Raw genomic sequence first — 15,009 nt, 5'->3', positions numbered from 1 at the left:
TCTTTTCTTTTTCCTCACCAAAAAAGGTAGGTGCAAACAATGGGAAATTTAGGGAAAAAGAGGAGAGTTCAGGATTTTAAAACACAAAAGAAAAAAAGCTCTATTTAACTAGGGAATTGTAATAATTGAGATACTATTAATTGTATATTTCTGAAAGCAGAAATGGTTAAGTTGTGGTTTGGAGAAATATATGGGGGAAATTATTTGGTTTATTATTATTGGTAAATATAATTAATTGATTTGTAAGAAATTGGATTGCATGGAAATAATTGGAATATTCATGTTCATATTGATTAATATACAAAAAAGGTAGTTATATAACTAATTGATTTATATTAAAATGTTGAATTTATATTAAACAACTAATATTACATAATTAACCAATGTGAGGATGGATATAAAAATAGATGACAATGGGAAGGGGTATAATATAGAATAGAAGGGAAAAATTGAATTTGATTAAGATTAGAGATGAGGATGAAGGGTAATATTGGTTTTTTACAAAAATAGATGAGGAATAAATATGGCAAAAAGGAAATATAGAAATTGTAAATTTAATTGAAATGACTAAACACTGTTTAAATTTGTGAACCGGCCAAATACTCTGTTCAAAGAAAATACATTGTATGTTTGTATGTGTGTTTCTAATTATTGTTATTTATTCATATTTGTTTTCTTTTATTCTTTAAAGTTTAACAATTCATTCTTTATCTTAATATCTTTATATTTGTTTGGGGTTGGCTTTCTTCCCTTTCATCTTTTTTTATTGTACAGCAATCTTTCTCCTCAAACCTACCACCTCTCTCTTTTCTTTCCTTCTTACTTTCTCTTCCTCCCCCTCTTCTTCTCCTCCCTACTTCCTCTTCCTTTCTCCTTCTCCTCCTCTCTTCCTCCCTCTCTTACCCTCCCTCCTACTCTAATTTCCCTTCCTTCATCCCTCTCTATTGCTGTATCCTTTTATGCATATGGACTACTCAGAGGGCTGAAAAAATTATTTCTGACTGGTCCTCGCACTTTTGACCAGTCCTCAAACTTATGACTGTCTTCACATTTTACGTTTTTGCCCTATCTTGTCACCATGGTGAAGAGAAGCAGTTGTGAAATGAGTGACATGGTTGTTAAGAAAGCTGCACGGGCAGAAATGTGAGGATGGTCATAAGTGTGAGGACCGGTCAAAAGTGCGAGGCCCTGTCAGAAATGACTTTTTTCAGCCCTCTGAATAGTCCCTATGCACATAGCCACGCCCACCCGGTCACATGATTGCCAAGCCACACCCCCAACTGTCACGCCCACAGAACCTATTGTTAAAAAAATTGAATCCCACCACTGGTCCCAGCAAACCATTGTCCTGCTCCCTGCCTTGCCAGGCCCCACAAGCTCCTCCTCAAGTGGCACTTAGCTTACTGGGCATCTTCTGGAAGTAGCCACTGCCCTGCCCGACTTTCCTCCCAGTAGAGGCTTGTTTTACAATTTGCAAGTTGCCTGGAGTCGCCTTGTAGGGGAAATGGGCAGAATAAAAAATTAATAAATAAAGAAAATAGTTTGTTGGAACTTAGCTGGGCCATCCTGAATATGCATTCTGATAATAATATAATTATCATTGTAGATCACCCAAAAAGAGGCACATGAAATAGGATCTGTCAATATGTTTAAGTTAGCTATGGTAACTTGCCATGGTATCATGATATCATATGATTGCTCTGAATATAGTAAAATAATATTTGTGGAGGAAATATCAGAAGAGACCGGTGCACAAATCAGCTTCAGCATCCTGGTGATGATATTGTCAATGAATTAAAATCCATTGTTATAGGATGTTGTTATAAAGAATATGAATATCCACAGCAATATGAAATTGCTGGTGGATTGCAATTTCTTCAGAAGAAATCCTGTATAATACTTGGACTATTGGTTACATTAAGTGTGTCAATGAGCCCATATTATGATATGGGCAACCCAATTATGATATTATTAATTTCAGGAACAAAAGATCATCTAGGGCCATCTGGTCCCTGTATTTTGAGTGGTAAAGAATGTGTTGAAGAGGATTCCAGGCTCTCTATAGCTGGGTGTGGACTGTGGAGGTTTCCTTTTGGCTTCCTGTATGTTGTCCAACTTGTTCAGAATGACAATCATTCCTCTTTTATGTGCTTCTTTAATTATGGTATCAGTGTTATTTTTGAGACTCTGGATATTTACTATGGGTGTGACGGGGGGAAATCAGACTGTGCTGCTTATCTGTACCTGGGTGTGGCAACAGTAGCAAGGTGCGGCTGGTAGGTAGACCTGCTGTGGGAGAACGTCCTTTGACGAAGGAGCACTTGTCTCTGAGTGTCAGAGTGGTTTTCCAAAGGAGTTTTGTGCACACCTGGCACCCCGGTAGTGCATAACTGGGGGCTGAGCAATTAGAGCAATTAAAGCCTCCTTTACATAAAGACGCCTGAAGGTGGAGAGAGCTCTTGGACTAGATCTAGGGCAGGGGTCAACAACCTGTGGCTCTGGAACCGCATGTGGCTCTTTCACCCCTCTGCTGTGGCTCCCTGTCACTAAAATATACATCACAACCACCAATGTGCGACACCCACCGGCATGCGATTTATTGAGCTTTTCAACCCCCAGTTGGCCAACCATGGATAAATCCAAGAAAAGAAAAATTTCAGAAGAAAATAGAACATTTAATTCAACTACATAGGCTAGTTTTGTGGCCGCTCAAGAAATAGTCAGCCATGGGAAGGGTTTTGTGGCTCCCGGTGTTTTTTTTTCTGTGGGAAACGGGTCCAAATGGCTCTTTGAGTGTTTAAGGTTGCAGACCCCTGCTTTAGGCCTCTTGCTTCCTGCAGCTATCAAATGGGTGCTTTAAGTAGGACCACAGCAGCTGCTTCTATTCTGATTCCTTGGAGGAACAGAGTCAATCATGGGAGAAATTAATAAAAAAATGTTTATGATAGCAGGTTTTAAGATGAGCTGGGTTAAAGTAAAAGCAAAATACTTAATTGTGTGTTAGTATCCCCCCCCATTTTATAATAATAATAATAATAATAATAATTTTATTTCTATACCGCCCTTCTCCCGAAGGACTCAGGGCGGTGTACAGCCTAATTAAAAAACAGAATAAACATCAATTTAAAATAATTTAAAAATATTAAATAAATTTGGCTTAATTTAAAACCCCAAAAATTTAAAACATCCAATTTAAAATTATATTGCTAACCCAGCCTGGCGGAACAATAGGGTCTTGAGTGCGCAGCAAAATACCCGGAGGTCAGAAATCTTACGAATTTCCGGGGGCAGTTCATTCCACAGGGCTGGGGCTCCCACAGAGAAGGCCCTCCCCCTGGGTGTCGCCAGCCGACATGACTTGGCCGATGGCACCCTGAGGAGACCCTCTCTGTGGGAGCGAACTGGCCTGTGGGAGGTTATTGGTGGCAGAAGACGGTCTCGAAGGTACCCGGGTCCTATGCCATGGAGCGCTTTAAAGGTGGTAACCAACACCTTGAATCGCACCCGGAAGACCACTGGGAGCCAGTGCAGCTCGCGCAGGAGGGGTGTCACGTGGGCGCAACGGGTAGCACCCATAACCGCCCGCGCGGCCGCATTCTGGACCAGTTGGAGGCTCCGAGTGCTCTTCAAGGGGAGCCCCATGTAGAGAGCATTACAGTAGTCCAACCGGGAGGTAACAAGGGCATGAGTGACTGTGCGCAGGGCGTCCCGATCCAGAAAGGGCGAATCAGGCGGACCTGATAAAAGGCCCCCCTGGCCACGGCCGTCATATGTTCTTCTAAAGACAGCCGTGCGTCCAGGAGGACACCCAGATTGCGAGCCCTCTCTGTGGGGGCCAAAGATTCACCCCCACCCCCAGCGATGGCACCTGCTGACTATATCGGGACGCCGGGAGCCACAACCACTCGGTCTTGGAACGGTTGAGTCTGAGCCTGTTCCTCCCCATCCAGACCCGCACGGCCTCCAGGCAGCGGGACATCACATCAAGGGCATCGTTGGGGTGGTCTGGGGTGGAGATGTACAGCTGAGTGTCGTCAGCGTACAGGTGACACTTCACCCCAAAACCACGGATGATCTCACCCAGCGGCTTCACATAAATGTTGAACAGGAGGGGCGAGAGGACCGACCCTTGCGGCACTCCCCATGCGAGATGCCTCGAGGTCGACCTCTGTCCCCCTGCCAACACAAACTGCGAGCGGTCGGAGAGGAAGGAGGAGAACCACCGCAGAACGGTGCCCCCTATTCCCAACCCCCTCAACCGCCGCAGCATGATACCATGGTCGATGGTATCAAAAGCCGCTGAGAGGTCTAATAGGACTAGGACAGAGGAACAACCCCTGTCCCGAGCCCTCCAGAGATCATCCACCAATGCGACCAATGCCGTTTCTGTGCTGTGCCCCTGCCTGAAGCCCGACTGGCACGGGTCCAGATAGATATCTGTTGATCATGAATATACACTATGTACTCTGGGACTCTTCCTGACCTGTTCCAAATTCTGTTGTTCTTTTGGAAACTGGGCACTGTTCTGTGGTAATAAAAGTTAGGTTAAGTACTATTAAGTGATGAAAATATGTTTTGAAAAACGAAGAAGGATTGTTTCAGGAAATCCCAAATGAATTTAGTTTATATGATCAAGTTTAAAATAAATATGTTTTTATATCTGACAACCCTTAATGGTGTTTTGACTGAAGGACTGAAATTATGAGGCTTCATAGATTTGTTTACAGTATACAGTATACTGGGGGTCGCGACCCCTTCACATAAATGATAGATGATCTCTGGCATGGGATAGGGGTTACTCCTCTGTCCTGGTCTTACTTGACCTCTCAGTGCCTTTTGATACCATCGACCATGGTATCTTACTGCGATGGCTAAGGGAATGGGAGGCACTGTTTTTCAGTGGTTCTCCTCCTACCTCTCGGGTCATATGCAGTTTGTGCTGGCAGGGGGCAGAGGGGTGCCACAGGGGTCGGTTCTCTCGCCTCTCCTGTTTAACATATACATGAAGCCACTGGGTGAGATCATCCAGGGATTTGGGGTGCGGTATCATCAATATGATGATGTTACCCAACTTTTCATCTCCACCCTGCATCACCCCAACGTGGGTGACGTGATATCCCAGTGCTTGGAGGACGTATGGGTCTGGATGGAGGCCCAGAGTTGGCCTCCTCAGGGTACCTTCGGCTAGACAATGTTGACTGGTGACCCCTAGGGGGAGAGCCTTCTTTGTGGGAGCTCCTACCCTCTGGAATACGTTACCCCTGGAGCTCCGGATAATCCCCAACCTGGCTCTTCCAACGGGCAGGCCTGGGTTGACTCTAAACTGATTTTGTAGCTTTTTAAATTCTTAAATTCTTAAATTTGAGTTTGTATTCCCACATTTAACCTTATTTATTGGATATTCTGTTTTAATTTGTCTTTTAACCTTTGTATTTTCTGTTTCTTATTGTTGTGAGCCGCCCTGAGTCCTTTGGGAGAAGGGCGGCATACAAATCCAATAAAAAAATAAAATAAATAAATAAAACTGTCCTCCTCTGTCTTTATTTATATTCCGGAATAGTCAGATAATGAGGAAAAGCTGAGCAGGAGAAGTACATGGACAGACATTATTATTGATCTGATTTATCCTAGAACTGTTATTACTGGAAAAAAGGGATTTTTACACTGATACTTAAGATTTGTTCCCTAACCCACCCCATTACTTTTTTGGGGGGGGGGTCTCTTGGTTTTCCTCCCTCCTTTCCTTGATCTCTTTCCAAAGTGTCTGCTTGTTGTCCAACTAAATGTGCTAGATAAGATGTGTGTTTTAAAGCACCACCTGTTTTGCAAAGATATGTACTGATATGAGGAAAAGGTCCAAGTGGGTGGAAGGATTCTTTCTAGCTTATTTTCTCAGAATTGGTTCTAAAACTGGACATAAAGTTTATTAGTACAGAAATTGTAATTGGAGCAAAGAAGGAAGCAGGGGGCTTTAAGAAGACAACATTATGGCAATTCAAGTTTTTGATGAAGTTTTCTTGTGTTCCTTATTTTTATATCTTGGCTTTATATCAATCAATCAATTATATCTTCGAGACCGCCTGCTGCTACCGACGGCCTCCCATCGACCTGTGCACTCCCACAGAGAGGGCCTCCTCGGGGTGCCATCAGCCAAACAATGTAGGCTGGTGACTCCCAGGGGGAGGGCCTTCTCTGTGGGGGCACCTACCCTCTGGAATCAGCTGCCCCCAGAGATAAGGAGAATCCAAGACCTCGGTGCCTTCCGCCGTGCCCTTAAAGCCGGGCTGGCCTAACACTTTTAAAAATGTTTTTAATTGTCTGTTATTATTTTTAATCATGGGGCCAAATTTATATATATCTTTTTAATTGTATTTTAATGTTTGTAGTTTATGTTTTTACTTGGCTGTTCACCACCCTGAGTCCTCAGGGAGAAGGGCGCTATACAAATTTAATAAATAAATAAATAAATAAATAACCCAAAGCAGTAGTGGGTTGCTCCTGGTTTGGCCGAGCCGGTAGCAGTGACGATGTGACATCACCGAACCGGTTCTCTGTGACTGGGAGCTGGGCCCTCCCGCCCGCCCCCGCTTTATTCCTACCTTTATTTCTTGGTTTTTAGCCCAGCTGATAAGCGCGGCAGAGTGGATTGCCACACCTCAGCTGGCTCGAAACCTAATGTGCTTTCGTGGAGTGCAAGTTTGGCAATCGCGTGCGAAGCAAGCACGTGTGCGGCGATTGCGTGCAAAGCAATCTGGTAGTAACACTGGTTGGAATCCACCACTGACCCAAAGACATTACATTTGTTCAACATAATCTATATATAGGGTATGGGATGTGTTACTGTGCTTAGTAGTGCGATTTTATACTATTTCATATGGTTGTGTAATGTGCTTGCCAGCAAATGTTTAAAAGATTTGTGCAGCGGGGCAGGAAAAAGCAAAATGGATGTGAGGTATTGGGAGGTCTGAAGTGTGTGCCCACACAAGTTACAAATTCCTCTTCCTCTTTCAAATCCAGATTGTTGTACAGCTTCAAGACAGGTAATTGAAGATTTGAAATCTTCATTTTTCAGCCTGTTTTCTGCACTGTAAATAGAGAGGGAAATTGTATCTTGTTGAGGCCTTTGACTCACTTTTCCTCTCTATTTATTTACTATTACTAAACATCCAAAATGGCCCGAAAAACGACCTGAAAAAGGCCAAAAACGCCCAAAAAAACAACCCGAAAATGGCCTGAAAAATGCCCCTGAAATGGCCAAAAATGGCCCGAAAAACAGGCGAGGGTGGGGCCAGCCAGTGGTGGGATTAGCCAGTTTGCCAAACTGGGCACTATTTTAACAACTGGTTTGCTAGAACTGGTCCGAACCAGCTGAAGCCCACCTCTAGGTTTCCTCCTTAATTAAAAGTATACTTTTTTTCTTCCTGCCCATGTATCCCATCCCATGGTCCAATCAGATCACAGTCCAAAGTTCAACTGGTCTCGCAACCCGCCTCCTGGTACCTGGTGGAAATGTCCTTGGTTCCCAGAGAGAAGAATTTTGTTTTGGTTACAATCCTCTCACTATCTCTACCTCCCCCCTCCCATTCCCACAGCTCGATGGCCTTCACTGTGGCAGCCCTGAAGAGGCCAGGGAAAAATGGCTCCAGAGCTGACACTTTGTTTATTTGGTTTTCCAGAAACTTCAGTGATAGCAGCATATTTCTGGGGTGGCTGACAAAATGGGGTTGAGAGTAGAGGCCTTGTGGTGGAGATGGCTGTTCCTGTGCAAGAACATGTCTGTTGATATTTTAATGGCTGTTGCCAGATTCCTATGAGATCATGTAGGGGTCATGGCTGGCTCTACAGGCAAAAGGATAAATGTAAATCCTAGGTGTTTGTTTGAACTAATCTTGTCAACTTTTGGCTTGCCTAATTGTGTTGCTTATTTGGAGTCTCTGTTTACTCTTTGCTTATGAACAGAGTCGCCCAATCTTTCTGAATGGATACAAAATCTTCTAAAGACTGGTCTCTCTATGCTTCTGGTTCAGGCTATTTTCCTATAGCAGGAAGACTGGGACTGCTTTCTGCCTTTAAGAACGTGTTTCTCCTCTTCTCCTTTAGGGGGAATATAATATTCTGCCTCTTTTAATATTCCACAAAATATTTCATTCATGGTGGGGGGGGACTTTCCACACGCATGATGGCGTGAGCTCCTGTTACTTGCCCCAGCTCCTGCCAACCTAGCAGTTTGAAAGCATGCAAATGCGAGTAGATAAATAGATATCACTTTGGTGGAAAAGTAACAGAGTTCAGCGTGCCCGGCATATAATCATGGTGACCACATGATCACGGAAACTGAGCTGAAGTTCTGAACTGAAGAAGCTTCTTGGATAAGAAGCAAAACATCTTCAAGGAAAAAACAAAGTCCTGTTGCCTTTAAAAAAACACCTTTGGGACTGCTAGGTGTAAAATTTGTCTCCCAGTATATGTCAGGGTAATTAAAGTTCTGCTATTGCTATTGTGGAATGCTTCCTGCACACTCTATCTTACTGATCAGCAAATAGTTCATCTATTTCCTCTGTTTGGTTCAGTGGTCTGTATGGCAATGTCATTCCTTTTTCCTTTGATGTTAACCCAAACCGTTGTTCTGTTGCATTTCTATATAGGTATAGTTGTTTCTTATATACAGTGTAACTCCATCTCCTCTTTTATTAGATCTGTTTCTTTTGAAGTTTAAATCCCTCTAGCTATGCACTTCAGTCATGGATTTCATCCCACCAACTTTTGGTAATGGCAGTGATGTACTAGGATGTACATCACTGTACCTCATGTACTATAGGATTTCAAGTTGTTTGTCCTTCATACTCTGAAGGACAGAGTATGAAGGACAGAGTATGAATGTATAGGCATATGAATCCTTTTTGACTAACCGTGTGCTTGTTTTCTACTTCTGTTTTGTGTCTGAGTTCCCTTCTCTCTCTCTTTTTTTTTTTTGCTGTTCAGTTGATTGCCCTGAGCTTTGTGCTTGGAATTAGCTTCTAAAAATGTATTAAATAAATAAATAAATAAAAATCCACTAAAGAGAGAAGACAGCAAGGAAGTAACAGGCAATAAAAAGCAGACCTGCTAACTCATTCTTTGCATCGGTCTTCACGCAAAAAAAAACTATAGCCAAACTATCAGAAACATAACTGTAAAAAACAGACTGGAAATAAAAGTTAAAATAAGCAAAAAAATAGTAAGAGAATACCTGTCTGATCTTGATGAATACAAATCACCAGGACCTGATGGATTACATCCCAGAGTTCTAAAGAAGCTGGCAGATGTCATCTCAGAACCACTGTACCACATCCTTCAAAAATCCTGGAACATCGGGGAATTACAAGAGGACTGGAAAAGAGCTGATGTGGTTCTCATCTTCAAAAAAGGAAAAAAAACAGACCCAGGAAACTACAGACCAATCAGCCTAACATCAATACCTGGGAAGATACTGGAAAAGATAATTAAAACAGAGCTGCGAACATCTAGAAATGAGTAAAGTAATAACTAGCAGTCAGCATGGGTTTGTTAAAAACAGATCATGCCAAACCAACCTTATTTAATTCTTCAACATAAATTAGTAGACCAGCAAAATACTGTTGACATAATATACTTAGACTTCAGCAAGGCATTCGACAAAGTAGACCACAACCTACTTCTCCATAAACTAGAAAAAAGTGGGATAAAAGTGGGATTAACCACCAGATGGATTCCCAACTGGCTGACAAACCATACTCAACAAGTAGTCCTTAATGGGTCTAAGTCTACATGGAGAGAAGTAAGCAGTGCGGTGCCACAAGGTTCTGATTTAGGCCCACTGCTTTTCAATATCTTCATAAATGACTTAGATGAGGGAATAGAAGGGGAATTCATCAAATTTGCAGATTTATTTATTTAATTAATTAATTAATTAATTAATTAATTAATATACCGCCCTTCTCCCAGAAGGACTCAGGGCGGTGTACAGCCAAAATAAAACACACAGATATAAAATTTAAAAAACAATTTAAGAAATATTAAATAATTTGGCCCATATCTAATTAAAATAAACTACCCGTTTTGGACATTTAAAAGTTAAAAGTTAACAATTAAAATTTAAAAATTAGGCCAGCCCAGCTTGTTGGAATAAAAGCATTTTGAGGGCCCGGCAGAAGGTGCGTAAGTCGGGAGTCCTCTGCATCTTGGGGGGCAATTTGTCCAGAGGGCAGGAGCCCCCACAGAGAAGGCTCTCCCCTTGGGGGTCACCAGCCAACATTGTTTGGCCAACAGCACCTGGAGGACCACTGGAAGCCAGTGCAGCTCGCGCAGGAGAGGTGTTACATGGGAGCGCCATGACGCTCCCATAATCACCCGTGCGGCCGCATTCTGAGCCAGTTGAAGCCTCCGGGTGCTCTTCAAGGGGAGCCCCATGTAGAGAGCATTACAGTAGTCCAGACTGGAAGTGACGAGGGCATGAGTGACCGTGCATAGGGAGTCCCAATCCAGAAAGGGACGCAACTGGCAGATCAGGCGAACCTGATAAAAAGCCCCCCTGGCCACGGCAGTCACATGTTCTTCTAAGGACAGCCGTGCATCCAGGAGGGCACCTAAGTTGCGAGCCCTCTCCGTGGGGGCCAATGACTCGCCCCCAATAGTCAGAGATGGCACCAACTGACTATATCAGGACGCCGGGAGCCACAGCCACTCAGTCTTGGATGGGTTGAGCCTCCCCATCCAGATCCGCATGGCCTCCAGACACCGGAATATCACGTTAAGGGTATCATTGGGGTGGTCCGGGGTGGAGATGTATAGCTGAGTATCATCAGCATACTGGTGGAACTGCACCCCGAAACCACGGATGATCTCACCTAGCGGCTTCACATAAATGTTGAACAGAAGGGGCGAGAGGACCGACCCTTGCGGCACCCCACACACAAGGCACCTCGAGGTCGACCTCTGGCCCCCTGTCAACACAAACTGTGACTGGTCAGAGAGAAAGGAGGAAAACCACCAACATGGTGCCTCCCACTCCTAACCCCTCCAAACGGCGCAGCATGATGGTATGGTCGATGGTATCAAAAGCCGCTGAGAGATCTAATAGGACCAGGACAGAGGAAAACCCCTGTCCCTAGCCCTCCAGAGATCATCAACCAATGCGACCAATGCTGTTTCCGTGCTGTACCCAGGTCTGAAACCCGACTGGAACGGATCAAGATAGACCGCTTCATCCAGGTACTGGGGGAACTGTCGCGCCACCACATTCTCAACAACCTTCGCCACAAAGCGGAGGTTGGAGACTGGACGATAATTCACTAAAATAGCCGGGTCCAGGGAGGGCTTCTTGAGGAGGGGCCTCACCACTGCCTCTTTCAAGGTGGCGGGAAAGCAACCCTCACTCAAAGAAGCGTTGATAATCCTCTGGAGCCAGCCTCGTGTAACCTCCCGGGAAGCCACTACCAGCCAGGAGGGACACGGGTCCAATAAACATGTGGCCGCGCTAAGTCTACCCAGAATCCTGTCCACATATTCGGGAGTCACCAGGTCCTCCCAGATAACACTCTCAAGACCTTCCTCCATCACCCCGTCTGAACTTACCCCGTCAGAGTCCAAACCTTCCCGAATTTGAGCAATTTTGTCATGCAGATCTCGGCCAGTCCACCCAACTGCACTGGGTGCAGCACCAGAATGGAATAAAGCAGTTGCAATCCTTTAATTAGGTTCAGCACAGCAAACACAGGCAGAAGAAAGGCACAAGCCGGAAACAAGGTTTAAAGTTAGCGCTACATGCAGTGTAACACCTTTTATATACGTAGCAATAAATCAAGTGGCAATTAAACAGTTAACATCACCCCTCTTTCCCCTAGAAGGCCTATAGGAGGAGCACAATAAATCAATTAGCAATCAAACAGTCAACATCATCCCTCCTTCCCCTAGCTGGCCTGTAGGAGGAGCGCGCCTCTGTTACATCACAAGGCAGCGTCATCTGCAAACTCCATGCCCCCCCTATCTCTGATGAAAGAGTTTGCTTCATTTTGTGCGTGAGTGGTAAAGACTTCTCAAACAGCTGATGACATGCCCCCGGAGAGTCCAGCAGCTTGCCCCCTCCTCGTCGTCCTCCCCAGTGATGGTGAGACCCAACCGAGGCTCGACAGGCGGCTTCTCTCTACCAGGAGTCCACCTGCAGGAAATAAAATAAAGATGTTAGCATAGCAACCGTTCTACCCACTGGGACCTGTTTTATTTGGATATTTACGATGATACCGACGGAGCAACCGGTCGGCATGAACGTCTGGAGCTGCCACCCAAGATGCTTGTGCTAGTGAATAATCCTTCCACCGTACTAAGTACTGTAACCTGCCTCTACGTAGACGTGAATCCAATACTTTATCTATCTCATATTGATCTGAATGACTCGGTCCCGGGGAAACAGGCTGATGTGTGGGCCTTTCCTCTTTGACAGGTTTAAGGAGGCTGCTATGAAAAACAGGATGTATTTTTCCTAACAGTGAAGGTAGCTTAAGCATGACAGTGACAGGGTTGATCACACGTGTTATAGGAAAAGGACCTATGTATTTGGGACCTAGTTTCCTACTAGGTAATTGTAATTTCAAGTATTTTGTAGATAGATACACGTGATCCCCTACAGAAAACGGTTTTGGGTCGGCTCTTTTTTTATCAACATAAAGTTTGTATTCATTTGCTGCTTTTTGAAGCGCCGTTTTTACCGCTGGCCACGTTTGTCGGATCTTGTCGGCCCAACCGGAATGTGTAGATACCCCTGTAGCTGGAGGTTCTACCTCAAGTATGGCAGGGAATTCTCTTCCATAGATGATTTGGAAAGAAGAAAATCCCGTGCTACGGTGGCTGATATTGTTGTACGCGACTTCAGCGAACGGGAGTAAGGCAGACCAATCAGTTTGCTGATACGAAACATAGCAACGTAGATATCGTTCCACAGCGGCATTAGCCCATTCAGCTGCTCCATTGTACAGGGATGGAAGGCTGAACTTAATCCTTGAGTAGACCCTATCCTATGAATGAAAGACCTCCAAAACTGGGCGGTGAACTGGACACCCCGATCTGATATAATACGCTTCGGGACCCCGTGAAGGTGGTAGATATGTTGTATAAACATGTCTGTCAATCGTCGGGCAGATGGTAGACCCCGACAGGGTATAAAATGCGCCTGCTTTGAAAATAGGTCTACTACTGTCCAAATAACGGTATGTCCATTGCTGGGCGGAAGGTCCACTATAAAATCCATCACCACCTCCTCCCACGGACGACTAGGATCAGCCACCGATTGTAATCGACCGAGTGGTTTCCCTGACCATGGTTTTGCTGCCGCGCATGTTGGGCACGTTTTTACGTAACGTTCAATTTCACCACGCATTCGTGGCCACCAAAATTGACGTCTAATCAGGTGAAGTGTTTTAAGGAAACCATAGTGACCTGCTGGTTTGGCATCATGGCACCGTCTTAAAACTGTAGCTCGAAGCGGTTCTGGAATGTATAAACGATCCCCATTCCACCCTAATCCATCTCGTAGGATTACTGACATTTGGTTTTGATTTACCCACGTATCCTGGCTGACAGCTATCCGAAGATTCGTTAAGAAAGACGCTTCTTTCCGTAACACTGCCGCAACCTCATGCCCACTCTCAATAGGTGGTATAAGAGATTCCACTACTTCCTCGCGCTTACTGTTATATTGTGGCATACGAGAAAGTGCATCGGCGAGGAAGTTCTTTCCTGCTGGCACATATTTGAGTCTGAAATTGAATCTTCGAAAATATTGTGCCCAGCGTAGTTGCTTTGGGGACAGACGTCTAGGCGTTTGTAATGCCTCTAAATTTTTATGGTCTGTCCATACCTCAAACGGGGATAGTAGCCCCTTCCAGGATGTGATGCCACGTAAGTAGAGCCCAACGGACAGCGAAGGCCTCCTTTTCCCAGATCGCCCACCCTCGCTCTGTGGTATTTAATTTGCATGAGGTATAAGCACAAGGGCATATCCTATCCTGTTCATCTTTTTGCAGCAACACAGCTCCCATAGCAACGTCACTAGCATCGGCTTGAACGATGAATTCATGAGACAGATCAGGGTGTTTAAGTACCGGTTCTCTGGTGAAAAGATATTTCAACTGTTCAAACGCACTTTGACATTGAGCTGTCCATTGCAATAACTGGTTTGGTCTTGGTTTTAGCACAGGGGATTTAGTGCATAACTGGTCTGTTAATGGTAGTGCTATAGCGGCAAATGCGGGGACGAATTGGCGATAGAAATTCGCGAAACCAAGGAAACTTTGGAGTTGTTTCCTGGTTTTCGGTGCTTACCACTCAACTATAGCTTGGACTTTACGATCCATTTCTACTTCTATAGCTCTACTTTAGATCCATTTCTATCCCATTGCTTGAGATCCTGTACCCGAGGTAATCTATTTTTGACTTATGGAACTCACATTTCGAAAGTTTTATAAACAGTTTAGCAGCTAACAACTTCTCTAAAACCTGACGGACTAACACAACGTGTTCTTCCAATGTGCGCGTATATATTAGAATGTCGTCTAAATAAACAAGAACTCCTCTATACAAATGTTCATGCAAAACTTCGTTGATAAGCTGCATGAACACCGCTGGAGCGCCTTGAAGTCCAAATGGCATAACTCTATATTGGTAGCTACCAAGAGGGCAGTTGAAAGTGGTCTTCCATTCATCGCCCTGTTTGATACGTACTCGGTAGTACGCTTCCCGTAAATCGAGTTTTGTAAATACCCGTCCTGTAGATAGCGCAGCTAACAAATCCTTCATAAGCGGAAGGGGGTATAGATGTTCTATACATACTCCATTCAAATCTCGGAAGTCAACACATAACCGAACCCCACTGTCCTTCTCCCTGAAGAAGACTGGGGCAGCCATCCTAGATCTACTAGGGACGATGAAACCTCTAGCTAAATTTTTGTTGATATATTGTCGTAACTCGGATAATTCTTGTTGGGTCATGGAATACAT

The 15,009-nt window shown here is 44.4% G+C and overlaps 1 long non-coding RNA gene across 2 annotated transcripts in view; it reads right to left on the bottom strand.

Moving 5' to 3' along the window:
- The window catches only part of LOC148112129 (uncharacterized), an 88,185-nt gene that overhangs the window by 5,669 nt on the left and 67,507 nt on the right, over window positions 1-15,009 (bottom strand). The window contains exon 2 of one of the 2 annotated variants that reach the window (XR_015729751.1): window positions 9,230-9,396. This is a non-coding gene — a long non-coding RNA (uncharacterized LOC148112129). Of the gene's footprint in view, window positions 1-9,229; window positions 9,430-15,009 lie in introns of those variants that run through there. The other variant, XR_015729750.1, reaches the window with a different exon arrangement.

This window comes from Pantherophis guttatus, chromosome 13 (assembly GCF_059756535.1).
Source record: "Pantherophis guttatus breed Tessera chromosome 13, ASM5975653v1, whole genome shotgun sequence".
In the NCBI taxonomy this organism is placed as follows: Eukaryota; Metazoa; Chordata; class Lepidosauria; order Squamata; family Colubridae; genus Pantherophis; species Pantherophis guttatus.
The sequence above is the reverse complement of the archived record's forward strand: the minus strand, read 5'-3'. Positions and strand labels throughout refer to the sequence as shown.